The 13,297-nt window shown below is 44.3% G+C and overlaps 1 protein-coding gene across 2 annotated transcripts in view; it reads right to left on the bottom strand.

Moving 5' to 3' along the window:
- Positions 1-12,655, bottom strand: part of GPR173 (G protein-coupled receptor 173) — a 20,695-nt gene extending 8,040 nt beyond the window's left edge. For both annotated transcript variants that reach the window (XM_012734315.1, XM_004694994.2), the window contains exon 1: positions 12,011-12,655. The gene's annotated coding sequence lies outside the window, so the exon portion shown is untranslated. The remainder of the gene's footprint in view (positions 1-12,010) is intronic.
- Between the last annotated feature and the right edge of the window lie 642 nt (positions 12,656-13,297).

Here is a 13,297-nt window from a genome sequence, read left to right as displayed (position 1 = left end):
AAAAAAAAAAAAACCCTACTCACAAATAGACTCATATATACCCTTTGTCTCAGTGTACTTATTCAAGTGCTCTCACATTCAGACAAGCTCTCCCAACACAGGCATACCTATCATCACACGTACATATACTGTTACACACATTAACACTTAGCATCCTCCTCAGATAGCCAAGGATATACTTGCATGGAGAAAAAAATAGATAAAAAGTAAAAAAAAAAGTTCACATTATATACACATGTACATGCTCTAAGACACAGAAACCAACTGACCAATCCATCTCACATAGATTAGGTACACTCAGCAACATATCCTGCAACAGGCATTACCCAGAGACAAACCTGTGCACATGTTCAGACTACCTGATTTCTGCATGCACAAGTGGAAACATTCACAGAGCTGCCCAGGGTTCACGGGAAAAAGAGACTGTAGATGTTTGAAGCACTTCCTGTTGAAACACCTCAGACAGCCTGGTTATTACTCTGATTGCCACCTGTTCATCAGTGAGCATTTGTGGTTAAGCCTATAGTGTACAATGTTTACTTTTCTACTAATTCGATCTCATTCTTACTTTTCCATTTTTTTCTGCAAAACTAGTGGGTTGTATAAGTGTTTCAACTTTCATTACAGAGTATTAGGTATTACTAAAGAAAATACAATTATTTTGTTAATTTTCTTGATTGATGCTTCTTTATAAGATTTTTTTCTTCTATCAGATTTTATTTCATTTTTTAAAAAGATTTCTTTTTTAGCATGTTAAACAAGAAAAAGTATACAGAATTAGTGGTTTTGTGTTTTTTGGATATACACCCGTAAGTGGAATTGCTGGATCATATGCTTGTTTTATTTTTGCTTTTTTGAGGACTCTCCACATTGGCTGCACCAATTTACACTCCCAGCAATAAGAACAAGGGCTCTTTTCTCTGTGCATACTCTCCAACACTTGTTGTTTCTTGTCTTTGGATAATAACCATGGAGAAAGACAAACATAAGATTTTGCTCATATGTGGCATATAACAAAACAAAACAAAGCAATAAACTAAATAAAACAAAAATAAACTTTTGGACTATAGGGCCAATTAATGGTTACCAGAGGGGAAGGGAGGACTCTATTTCTTTGCTTATTTGCTGACTGACTTACCTGACTTTTAATAACAAAACTTAACCAGGTCTGGTGGAATTTCACAATGACTCATTATCTCTTGTTTTTAGGTAAAGTTTTTTATCAATAAATGATTGAAGCCTGATTGTAGCTGAAATCAATTGGTTCAGTAAAGGGAAAGCTAGGACTGTATGGCTTTTACAGTGCCACTTTCTTAAGAATACAATGATCAAAAATTATTCCTTTGGAAAATTTCAAAATAATTTCAGTTTTCAGAGGTTGCAAAGGCCTGCCAATACTTTCAATACTTTATAATCAAGTAGATTTAATTTTTAAGATTTTTTTTCCCTACCAAGTGAACTTTTTTATTTAAAGCTTTCTGGAAATACAGGAGACTCACAGGGTAAACACAGTAGATTTTGCCTTATCCCTTCTGCCCCCAATGCAGGATGTCCCTACTTTTAGCAATTTAGTGATGATTGCTTTAAATTAGGATTCAGTTGCTCAGTAGCCTTCTCTTTCTCGGCCAAAATATCTGGCTTGCAAGGTAAAGTTATCAGAAGAAATTTCATAGAAGACTGTGTTGGCTAATAATGACCACAAAAAACACTATCACACAGGAAAAGATTTGTATTTTTTTCACCACTTGGATGTGCAAATGAAGAAACGGGATTCTTCTATGAGATGGGTAAGAACATTCTCAGATGGAGCTCAACCAACTAGTGACAGGGTTGCACAATTAACAGGTAAACTAAGATGTTCCTCCTATCACAGGTGAACGAACAGTTTGCAAGGAAATTGCCCACACTGGATTTGGGGCAATGAGGAAAGAGAAGTAGGAAATTGGCCAATTTCAACTATTGCTATCTGTTAGGAAACACACTGCGACAACACTAACCCAAAAGAACAATGTTGAATCAAAAAGGTTTTCGCTTTGTATTGCTGCACCTCTTGATGTTAATGAACTGTGTTTAGTTCTTAGTACGAGTCAGAAACTGAAGAAAAATGCAAGAAGGACCAAAATAATGTGAAGTTGAAATATTCAAAGTGACACATGAATATTTTTAAATACCTTGAAAGTTTGCATAAATCTGTGGTCTGATGCGGCTGTTGAGATGGCAGGAATTTTATAGATGAATTTGTTCTGAAAATCCTACATTCATTCACCAAGACACCCTCAACTATAAGGGTTTGCCTGAAGTTCTCATTTTCACAGTAAATTATGCTAGGTGAATTTAATTAAATCTAAGGTACTACCCACCTGCCTGTCAGTTTTCTGTGAAGCACTGGTATCAGTATACCCTTCTCAATTGTTCTAAACTTAAGTGTGTAAGGGTTTTATAAAATCCTTTCTTTTCCTACAAGAAAAATGTCAGCATGGCTTTGTGAATGATTCGCACTTTGCAGATTTGATGCCTACTCGTTTCAACAGATGGCTCGTTGAGCACATGAATGAATTTACACTGAAACTTTTAAAGATGTTCAAAAATATATGAAAGTATATTGACAAGGTTTATAGATTTCAAGCCAAACTTCCACTGAGTAGAAGTGAGGTGAAGTATGGTTCCCTGGATGATGTTTAGTTGATGTTGTAAGATGAACACTAAAGGAAATATTTTGTTTTTTTTTTTTAAAGATTTTATTTATTGGGCCCTCCCTGGTGGAGCAGTGGGTTAGGACGCAGCACTGCAAGCTAGCCGCAGCTGTTTCAGTGCAATTTCGATCCCCAGCCCCGGAGGTGATCTGCATGGCGTGGTGTGACCCTCCCGCTGCTCCCCACAGCAGTGTACTTCATCAATCTGCCTGTTCTGTTCCCTACTCTGTCTCTGGTGAAGCCTCTCACTGCCCCTGTACCTCTGGTTTGTACCCCAGTTCTGTATGCATAAATAAATAAATAAATCTTAAAAAAAAAAGATTTTATTTATTTATACATACAAGAACTGGGGTCTTGGCCAGAGGTGTGAGAGTGGGAGTTGCAGGGGGTGTGAGAAAGGATTCACCAGAGACAGAGTGGGGAACAGAACAGGCGGATTGACTGACATACACTGCTGAGGGGAGCAGTGGGTGAGAGAGGAGAGGTCTGCTGCACCCTGTGGGTCAGCTCCCTGGCCGCAGGTTGAACTCAGGCCGCAGTGGCTGGAGATAGTTTGATAGCGTTGAGACTTTAACTCCTTTATTTAGATGAGTAAGTAGAGCAATGTCAGTGGCTATTTAAGGAAAATACTCATTATTTTGAAATACTGAAGATGAAAATTTTTTGTTGGATTAAAAATTCATGAGTGTTTATTACAATAAATTTCAGCATCACATTTTACTGAAAAAAAAAAAGAAGCAATAAATCTAAAGAGGCACACCTTTAAAGCACAGAATTCAAAAATTACTAATTATCCAGGTTCTCATTATTAATGAGAAAGAAGTTTCAATCAATTAAAAAAGTACTTTCTGACCATTTGCCACTACCTACTTATGCAAGCAGTTTCGTATTTATGGTGGTTACCAACAAACAGACGAGAGCTTGTAGCTATTTAGAGCATAAAACCTAGTTCTTTACCTGGCCATGCAAAACTCAAGAGAATTATAAAAGGGAGATAAAAAGGAAGGCACTAACAAGCAGAAATCCCATTGCTTAAGAAAGGTTTTGGTGCGAAAGTTACCAGCCACACAGCCAATACTAAAAACTGCACTTGATGTTTCAGAGGAGCGAGAACAGTGCCTGATGACTCCAAAGTTTGTGTTATGAGTGAGCTTTGCTGACCTATGGAACCGTGAAGCAGTGTTTTGTGCATATAAGCTAATCCTGAGGACATCAGGGAAAACTGTGTCTGAACAACATCTACAGAATGGGTCTTACTCTCAACAACATGCCTTCCATGTCCAAGAAGTGACAGCCACAATGGGAGTTCATATTTGTGTCCAAATTACCAATGGTTCTTTGCTTCATTTAGTTTGTTTGGGTTTTTGCCAAGAAACAGAATAACTTGACATAGAAAAATCTATGACTACCCAATCATGATTAAAGTGACCAGAAGTGAATCAAATGACCATAAATCAAGGCAGTCATGACCAAAGGCTTAGAAGGGGACATGAAGGTTGACCATTACATATTCACATGAGTGAATAAAAAAGTTATGTTCCAGAAGTGAACTTGTGCTAAAAAAAACTCTCAAAAGACTTCACTTGAAAGTTGTATGCAAATTCAGTATTCAACAACTCCAATAGAGTTTTACATTTTTGATTTGAACAGAACTGTCCTCTGTTTGCGCTGCGGCCACTGCCCTACGACAATACAGATTTTTGTGACACCTTCATCTGTGAGACCATCACCATTGAGGTAAAGCCCAGTGACACCATTGAGAATGTCAAGGCCAAGATCCAAGAAAAGGAGACATTCTCTCTGACTTGAAGAGATGGATCTTTTCTGGGAAGATGGTGCACCCTGCCTGAATAAAATATCCAGAAGGAGTTCACTTTACATTTTGTCCTGTACTTGAGGAGAGGTGTCTGAAAGACCTCCCTTTAAGCTTTCAACAGATTTCATTGCACTTTTCTTTTAATAAAGTTGTTATACTCCCCTCCACAATTGCATCTTTGCTTTCCTTACCATAATTTTTATAATATAAAGAAGATGTAAAGAATTTCTATCCCTCAAGCCCCAGGACCCCTAAATCCTCTTTTCCTTATTCAGTGTGTCATACAAATATTTCACTTTCTCTGTGTGCTGGGCTATGCGTGTTCTAACACATACACATGTAGTCACACTGCACAGACACACTAGCACACACAGAATGGTGCACACGGGCACATGGTATGTGAAGATTCAAATTTGCATGTGCAATCAGGTGCTCACCCACACACATACACACACACACACAGAGCAACCCTCCTCATCTGTACAGCAATAGTTAAGCATGTGTATATGTGCCAGACAAGCAGCATATCACGCAAAGATATACACCACACACAAACACACACACACACAGATAGCCACCCTCCTGTAGATATACAGGTGTAAACAGAGGAACATTCACCACTCACATGAGTACATGCAGGCACATGCATCTACAACTAAACTGTACGGACCTACACACTTTCAGACACAACCATGCACACACAGACATGAGAACTACAATCAGTCAGACACAGGGCCAGTTCTGCTCACAACCTGTGGGTCCCGGCCCTCCCTAAGAGAGCTTAAAATCCACTGTCTTACATAAATGTGCTCTCACAAATCTGCACCGGCACACATACACATACACACAAGGCAGGATGCTCTCCCATAAAGCACATCACTCAGGCTCACTGCTACATACGCAGAGGCAGGCAAGCATGTACAACAATGCATACCTACACAGCCACCAATTCTTATAAACAGAGACAAAAGCCCTAAGATATACACACTATTCACACCTACACACTTTCTTTTTCTTTTTTAAGATTTTATTTATTTATACATACAGAACTGAGGTACAGGCCAGAGGTGCAGGGGCAGTGAGAGGATTCACCAGAGACAGAGTGGGGAGCAGAACAAGCAGATCAATGAAGTACACTGCTGAGGGGAGCAGCGGGTCAGGAGAGGTCTGCTGTGCCATGTGGATCGCCTCCAGAGCCGGGGATTGAACTTGCACTGAAGCGGCCACTGCCAGCTTCCCAGTGCTGTGCTTTAACCAGCTGCGCTATCAGGGAGGGCCCACACTTACACACACTTTCTCATATAACACAGATGTACACATCCTAGTGCATGCTCATATAGGCACAAACCCTTTATATACCCACACGCACGCGCACACACATCATCACATATAAACTAAGATGGCAACCTTTTTACATTTACAAACACAACAGAGTCACATGTAAACCGCATATTTACAAGTTGAGTACTACAAACCTGTTTACATATTCAGGTAAAAACATGCACCCACACAGATAAAAAAGCATGCTCAGATATGTAGACTTACCAGCAATGCAGGCAACACCTGCACTCACATGGACACAACTCTACCACAGGTGCATTCACTCACATATCCAGATGTGTCTGCATGTGAAAAAACATACACAGGCCAAACTCCCTTCACTGAACCTCTCAGACACAATGTTCTCTGGCTACACAGACACTTAGGTACAAATGTACTCTCACATACACACAAGCTCCACTAATTTTCTCACACATGTGCATGGATATGGGTAACATGGCAAACACACACATAGAAACTATCTCACTCACATCTGCAAGGACATGTCCTTTGGCTTACACACCAGCACGTATGATAACTATAGCACTAAGTAATGCCTTACACGATCCAGAGCACACATTATGTACCAGGAACCATCCTAAGCATTTCTCAAACACTAACTGATCCCATCTTCACCCTGGCACTGGAAGTACTGCCCCTATGTACAAATAAGAAAGTGAGACTCAGTTAAGGTTAGGTGACTTGCCCAAAGTCATACAGCTAATAATAAGTGGCATAACTGGCATTCAAGTTCAGAGCCTCGCTCCAGAGACATTATAGATGCAACTTAGTCCCGTGTGGAAATACATTCTTCTCATGTACACATACAGACACCCACCATGTTAGCATATGCACACACACATCGTGTGCTGACACACTTGGGTACAAACACGCCTAGGCACCTACACAAATGTGAATGTGTTCACATCCCTTCTACAACACCCAGATGAACCCAAACTCCAAACACACTCAGGTATGCTCCCACAAATGCTCTCCTTTAAACACCCCATCCAGTTATATACACTGGCACACATACCCAAGTATTACACACCCAGATATACAACCAAAGCTCTCACAGCAATAGCATCCAGATATAACTTTCTACACACCACCACTAAAATGCATTCACACTGCCCACACTGTCACCTACTCACCATAAAGATACACCCACATTCAAATATACTCCACCAAAATGCACCCTCATATTGTTTCATACAACTCAGATGTACCTCCATACTCTCTCTCACATCCAGATATATCCACATCTCACATGCGCTCATAATCCAGATACACGCACTCACATCCCCAATACACTCATACTCACTCCCTGACCTCGTCATACTCAAACTCTTAACACCTCACACAGATACACCTGCACTCTCCTCTCACCAGATACATCTATGCTACACATTCCCTCCATGCTTAAAAACACTTACACTCTCTCTTAAACTTACACAATCCAAATTCCTTCCTATCTTAATCATCATGCGGAATACCCCCCCCACACACACAATATGGACACACCCATATTCTCAAATACACACATATCTTACCACATATGCCCCTCACACCATCCAAAGTTACCTCCCAATTATACACATACTCATATACACCCCAACCCTCACCTAGATGGATTCAGAGGCTCTTTCTTAAACACACACAATCAAATAAACTGCATCACACATATCCATTGCCCAGATACACCTGTGCCCTCCCCCATCCACACACCACCCAGATAGACCCATTCAAATGTCCTTCACCCTAATACACCCATACTCCCTTATAACAGTGTCCAGAAACATCCACTCTTTTATATCCATTTACTCTCAAATATAAACATATAACACAAGCCCAGCCACATTATCAACCACATACACTATCCGAATACCTCCTCACTCTCTCACACATCCAGATAGACCATCAAATGTATACATCCTCACACATATTCTCACTCAGATATACGCAAACTCTCACACCATTTTCTCTCCCAAAAGGCCCATGCTCTCACAGTGCCTCACAAACACACTATTTACATACACCCACATTCACACTCACTCATCCCTCCCAAATACAGCCAAATGTCTCACATACACATCCTACCCAGAAACACCCAGACTCACATACATAACTCAAATCCCTTTTATCTTCTTCCTCTTCCTGCTCCTGACCTCCCTCTTTCCCATCCTTTTTTTCCCTTCCCCTCCTTCCCCTCCTTCCTACTAAATATATTCTCCCCTCCACACACATATTCCACTCTACCCAGATACACCTTAATTTATAAATCCACATCCACATCTCGATTTCTGCCTGGATGGCATACTTTGAACACTCTCTGTGAAAATCATTTACTAACCCTGGGCATCATACTATGCCATTGTTCTGAGCCTTTGATGGTAGAAGGATGAGCAGGGAGGACTTTGTATTTCAAGAAATCTTTTTCTGCAGAGGTCATAGGCCTATTCCCTAGTAGAGTATCAACTATAATTGGTTCCCACAGTCTGAGTATGAATGATGGTAAGAAGTATCTTGAGACTCCCACAAAAGCCCAGAGACTTCCTAGGATAGGCAACTTTGTATCATACACAAAGACACAATGAACAAATACCACCCACTGAGATGAGTTCCTAGAAGTATGCACACCCCCCCACCAGACATGATCCCATCAGCACATTCACACACATTCACATATGGGAACACTCATGCCTGCCAGGACTCAGATATGTTCACATCTGTCAATGACATGATGTATTCGTGTACAGACATTTTAACACACACACGGACTTATACACACAACTGGGCATATACAAACAAGAGCATATTCTTATGTGTACACAACCAGACAAGGAAACACAAATGTACTTACAAAACACACACAACCACAATCAGATACACACACCATGTATGTTATCCATAAACCCATATCAGAAGTTCTGAAAATAAAAGGAAGATTCATTTATACCTACATGCCCAGACCAACTTGGACACAAAGGTAAGCTCACACATGCACACATGGAGGAACACTCATATATTCTCACACTCTTGTACACATGTACAAGAATTTATCACACGTACCACAGATACACACATGCAAAGAGGCCCTCAAATACACTTATAGGCCAAAAGCAGCAAACACATACTTTCAAACAGGTGTACACACATGCATGCATATTAACACAAAGTCTTAGATGAGTGTAAACACACAGGCAAATATACATACTGTTCACTAAAATGCACACGCAGCCAGACATTAACACAACAGTATACACACACACACACACACATATTTATAGACCTATCCACACTCGCATATTCAGAAATCCACACAAGACACATGAAACCTGTGCAACAAGTATTATGAAATGTAACTACTCATGACCCCGCAATCAGACATGCACCCACACATAACAGTATGCTACAAACACAATTAGACATATACCCAAGTGCATCCATTCACCTATACACACCGACTTTAACACAGGCACACACCACCCATATCCACACTTACATATACATCAAATATGCACACACAGAAATACCCACAAAATACATTTTCAGACTCAAAAGAAGAATTTCATACACTCCCCTACCTACTTAATTTTGTTTATACTAGTGTCACCATTTATATTAATAGTTCGCTAAACAGATGTGGACTCATAGGTCTGTCTACAAAGAATATGTACCCAAACATGCACACACGGATATATACACAACTGAAAATGTTGGAAAATCCAAATAGACTTTCACACACAAGTCCACTCATACATCTACAAGTCAGACACACCCACACAGAAACATGTTCACACATATCCTCCCATACATGCATGGATGCACACATGCATGCCTTTACAAACACAACAGTTAGATGCACTTATACTCATGTGCACATATGGGTGCCCAAGAAAATGTAGACAAGCAGATACAATTGGGCATTCACTAAACAGACAAGTATACTCATATATTCTCAAACCTTGCCACCTAGACACTCAGACACGTCTATCCAAAGGCAAATGATCCTGCACATTCAACAGGCCTCTTTGGCTCAAAGATACACACCCTCACTCAGGCTCAAAATCAAATACGCCCATTTGCTCACAGACGTGCAAAGTCATACCCACTCCTCTGTACATACATAAGCCTATCCAGACACCCACACACTTGCATTCACTGTTATGTGGTCTGCTCACAATCACAGACTCATACACAGTCACTACTCATGAACAGAAACACACAAAGAATTCACACATAGCCACACGTTTCCAGTTGCATGTATATACCCGTACTCAGGTCCACCTGCCTCAGGCAGGGTCCTCTATTGCACCAAATCAGAAAAATCTACTCTGGACCCAAAACCCCACTCCTCCCTGCTCCCTCAGAGAGGGTCTTCCGAACCTCAGTGTTTCTCCTCCTCCTCCTCCCCTTTGCCAGCCACTGACCCTTCTCTCAGTGCTCAACCATATCTCCACACCTGGAAGCCAGACAGCAAACCCCACAGTTCCCCAGCCAGGGCACTAGGTTAGGAATCCCCCAAGTCCCATCCCCCACAAATCTGGCTACTGCATGGGTCACACCCCAGCTCTACCCATCTCAAAACCTTCAGCCTTGTCTCCAGGGCCTGCCAACCACTGACCAAACTCTTGCCAAGTCTCCCCTCAACAGGAGACGCATACATCATCAGGGCCAGGAATGCTGCAGGCTGTCAGCCAGGTCTCTGCTTGCTCATGGGGACTCTAGCTTCTCTGTGTGAGCATGTGTGTGTGTGTCTGTGTGACATGCATGCGCACACACATACAGGGCAAGTTCAGGGAAAGGAGTCCGGAGTCAGTGGGGGTGAGATACTCTGCCCACAGTGACCACTTATCACTGCCTCCAAATAACAAGTAACAGCACATACTGCTTCTGAACCCCTCCCATCCCTCCTTCCACTTGCCTACCTGCTGCCCTCCCCAGACTTCAGGGAAGATACTGGAGAAAAGAGACTGGTCCTTCCCTCCAAACAATAACAATGATTACTCATGAATGATCAGCAACAATATTGACCATGAACTTTGCTGACATTGCTTCAGGACCACTTCTATGCATACCCATTATTTACATGTACCAAGTCACTTGCTCACTGCACACACCCATGATGGAAGTCTCTTTGACAGATGAAAAAATTGAGGTTCAGTAAGTGGCATACTTCCACTCAAGTAGCAGAACTCTAATTGGGAAAGTGTCCCTGGAGAATCCATGGTCTCTGTGTATCAGGCTTTCCTGCCCCTCCGGACCACTGGCCACTGTGCCAGGACCATAAGACCCCAGCCATAGCCTAGGCAGCTGAAACAGACATAGACAGTCTTGGAATGGAGACTGGGCCCTACACGGAGAGGACAACTATGTTGTGTCTGGCCCCTGCAGGCTGTTGCGAGGTATGGCCCTTGCCCCCAGAGAGCTGTCAGGCAGCCAAGGGCCTGGAAGTTCTCCCTACCCCCACCTTGCCTTCCTTTTACCTTTATAGTGGCTTCCTACCCCTAGGTGGGAATCACAGCAATATTTTCAGTGGTCAGTGAACAAACTGTGCTACATGTGGGGAGAGACAGAGGAAGACAGGAAGGAAAGGAGGAAAGAAGGGAGGGAAGGAGGAAAGAAGAAAAGGAGTGGAGGAGGGTGGTCTGGCAGGGAGCAGCTTCTTTGTCATGTCTACCCACCTTCCTGCTCACACACACAGACAGACACACACAGGCCAAAGGACCCGGAAGAGAGTAGAGGGAGAGGGAAAGGGAGACAGAGGAGGCAGCTGCAGGAGGCTAAGCCTGCCCAGGGTGCAGGCTTTGGGAGGGGAGCACCGCCTAGCTCCCAGGCATGCCTTCCATAGCCAACACACAAGGAAAGATCAACACAGCTTTGCACCCAAATGCAACCACAACGATTAAAATCAGACACTATGCGGGAAACAGGTGGTGGTTCCTTTTCTCATGGGACATTTGGAACTGAGAAAGATGGGGATGGCTAGAGGACTGTCCAGGCTTGGGTACCCAAGTAGCCCTGGTGATGGAGCAGAGAGAGAGAGAGACATAGAGACAGAGAGAGAAATTAATATAGTCAAAGACAGCATGGCACTGATGAAGATGCTGAAATATGTGTGGGGAGATAAGAGAGGTCCTAGTCCCCCATCCCTGGTGGAGGGATGCTGACTACTTACCTAAGCTTTCTCAGCAGGGCTGTCTTGGAATCCAGGGAGGGAGCTCAAGCTGTTTCATCCAGGATAATCACAGCTCAAGCCACATTGTGGGACCCTCAGTGATCCTAGGCCAGTGCACTCCTGCTTCTGTTGCCGTGGATACAACTGGGCTGGTCTAAATCGAAGACATCAGGGGAAGAGGGGTACACTGGGCAGAGCTGGAGGTGTTGGGGAACACCAGGTGGGCAGCACACAGCCTTGGGGTATCCAGCTAGGTGGCCGGTGGGGGTACCGGCAGGTGCTTCCCTCACTACACACTCCCATCCCCATCTTTATGCCACCGCCAAGCTGGGAGGGGGGACCAAAGCTGGTCCCCGCTACCAGTCTGCCTGCCTGGCAGCCGGTCCCCCCCCCCCTGCCTGCTGGCCGCCGCCTTTTGTCCTCAGAAGACACAGTTCCTGCGGGGCCTCTGCCAAGCCTCTAGCAGATGCTCAGGGTCCAGGGGCTCCTCCCTGGGAACACTAAGGCCATTGCCTGGGAAAGCCCCAGGTTGGGGGGCTCTCATCCAGGCTCACAACGCTCCCCAGGCCTGGCGAGGATGGGGAAGAGGTGCAGGTCCACAGCCAGAGGCAGCAGCAGAGGTGGTGCTGGGGAGGGGATGGACGCCAGAAAGAGGGGGTGGGGTGGAGAGAGAGAGGCTGGCCTGATAGCTGTGTCCCGGGTTTTAGATCCGGGTTGAGGAGGGTGGCTCAGAGCATCCGAGGGGGGGGGTCCTGATGCAAAATGGGGGCACCCTGGGCCTGCCAGAGGAACCCCCTTGGCCTGGCAACCACCGCAGTTTACATAAACTCAGGTCTCAAGATGCTGGGAACACCCGACCTGGATAAGGCATCCTCGGGGAACCCGGGACCTTAAGCTGGACCCCATTCAGTCTGTCCGTCCCCCCTCTACTCGATTTGCACGGTCCCTGCCTCAGGGGCGGGTGGAGGAGGGAGGGAGGGAGAGGGAGGGAAGGAAGGAGGCTGTGCAGGCAGGGAGACTCCCAGCCGCCCGCCTGGTCCTTCCTGGGGCGGGGCGGGGAGGGGGGGCTGGCGAGGCCAGGGAGCCGCGCCTGGCTGGCTGGCTGGCTGGGTGGGGATGCTGGCGTGGCGGCAGCGCTGCCCGGACAATAGCTGCCTGGGGAAGTCTGACTGTGGCCTTTCTGAGACGCTTGAGACGCCTGGAGGTGGGGCAGGTGGCCGAGAGGCTGCTCCGAGAGCTACTCACTCACACAGGCTACAAGTGTAGGAGGCTGGGGTGGAGGGCTGA

The sequence above is a fragment of the Condylura cristata genome, unplaced genomic scaffold (genome assembly GCF_000260355.1).
Source record: "Condylura cristata isolate star-nosed mole 26May11 unplaced genomic scaffold, ConCri1.0 scaffold00053, whole genome shotgun sequence".
NCBI lineage: Eukaryota > Metazoa > Chordata > Mammalia > Eulipotyphla > Talpidae > Condylura > Condylura cristata.
The sequence above is the reverse complement of the archived record's forward strand: the minus strand, read 5'-3'. Positions and strand labels throughout refer to the sequence as shown.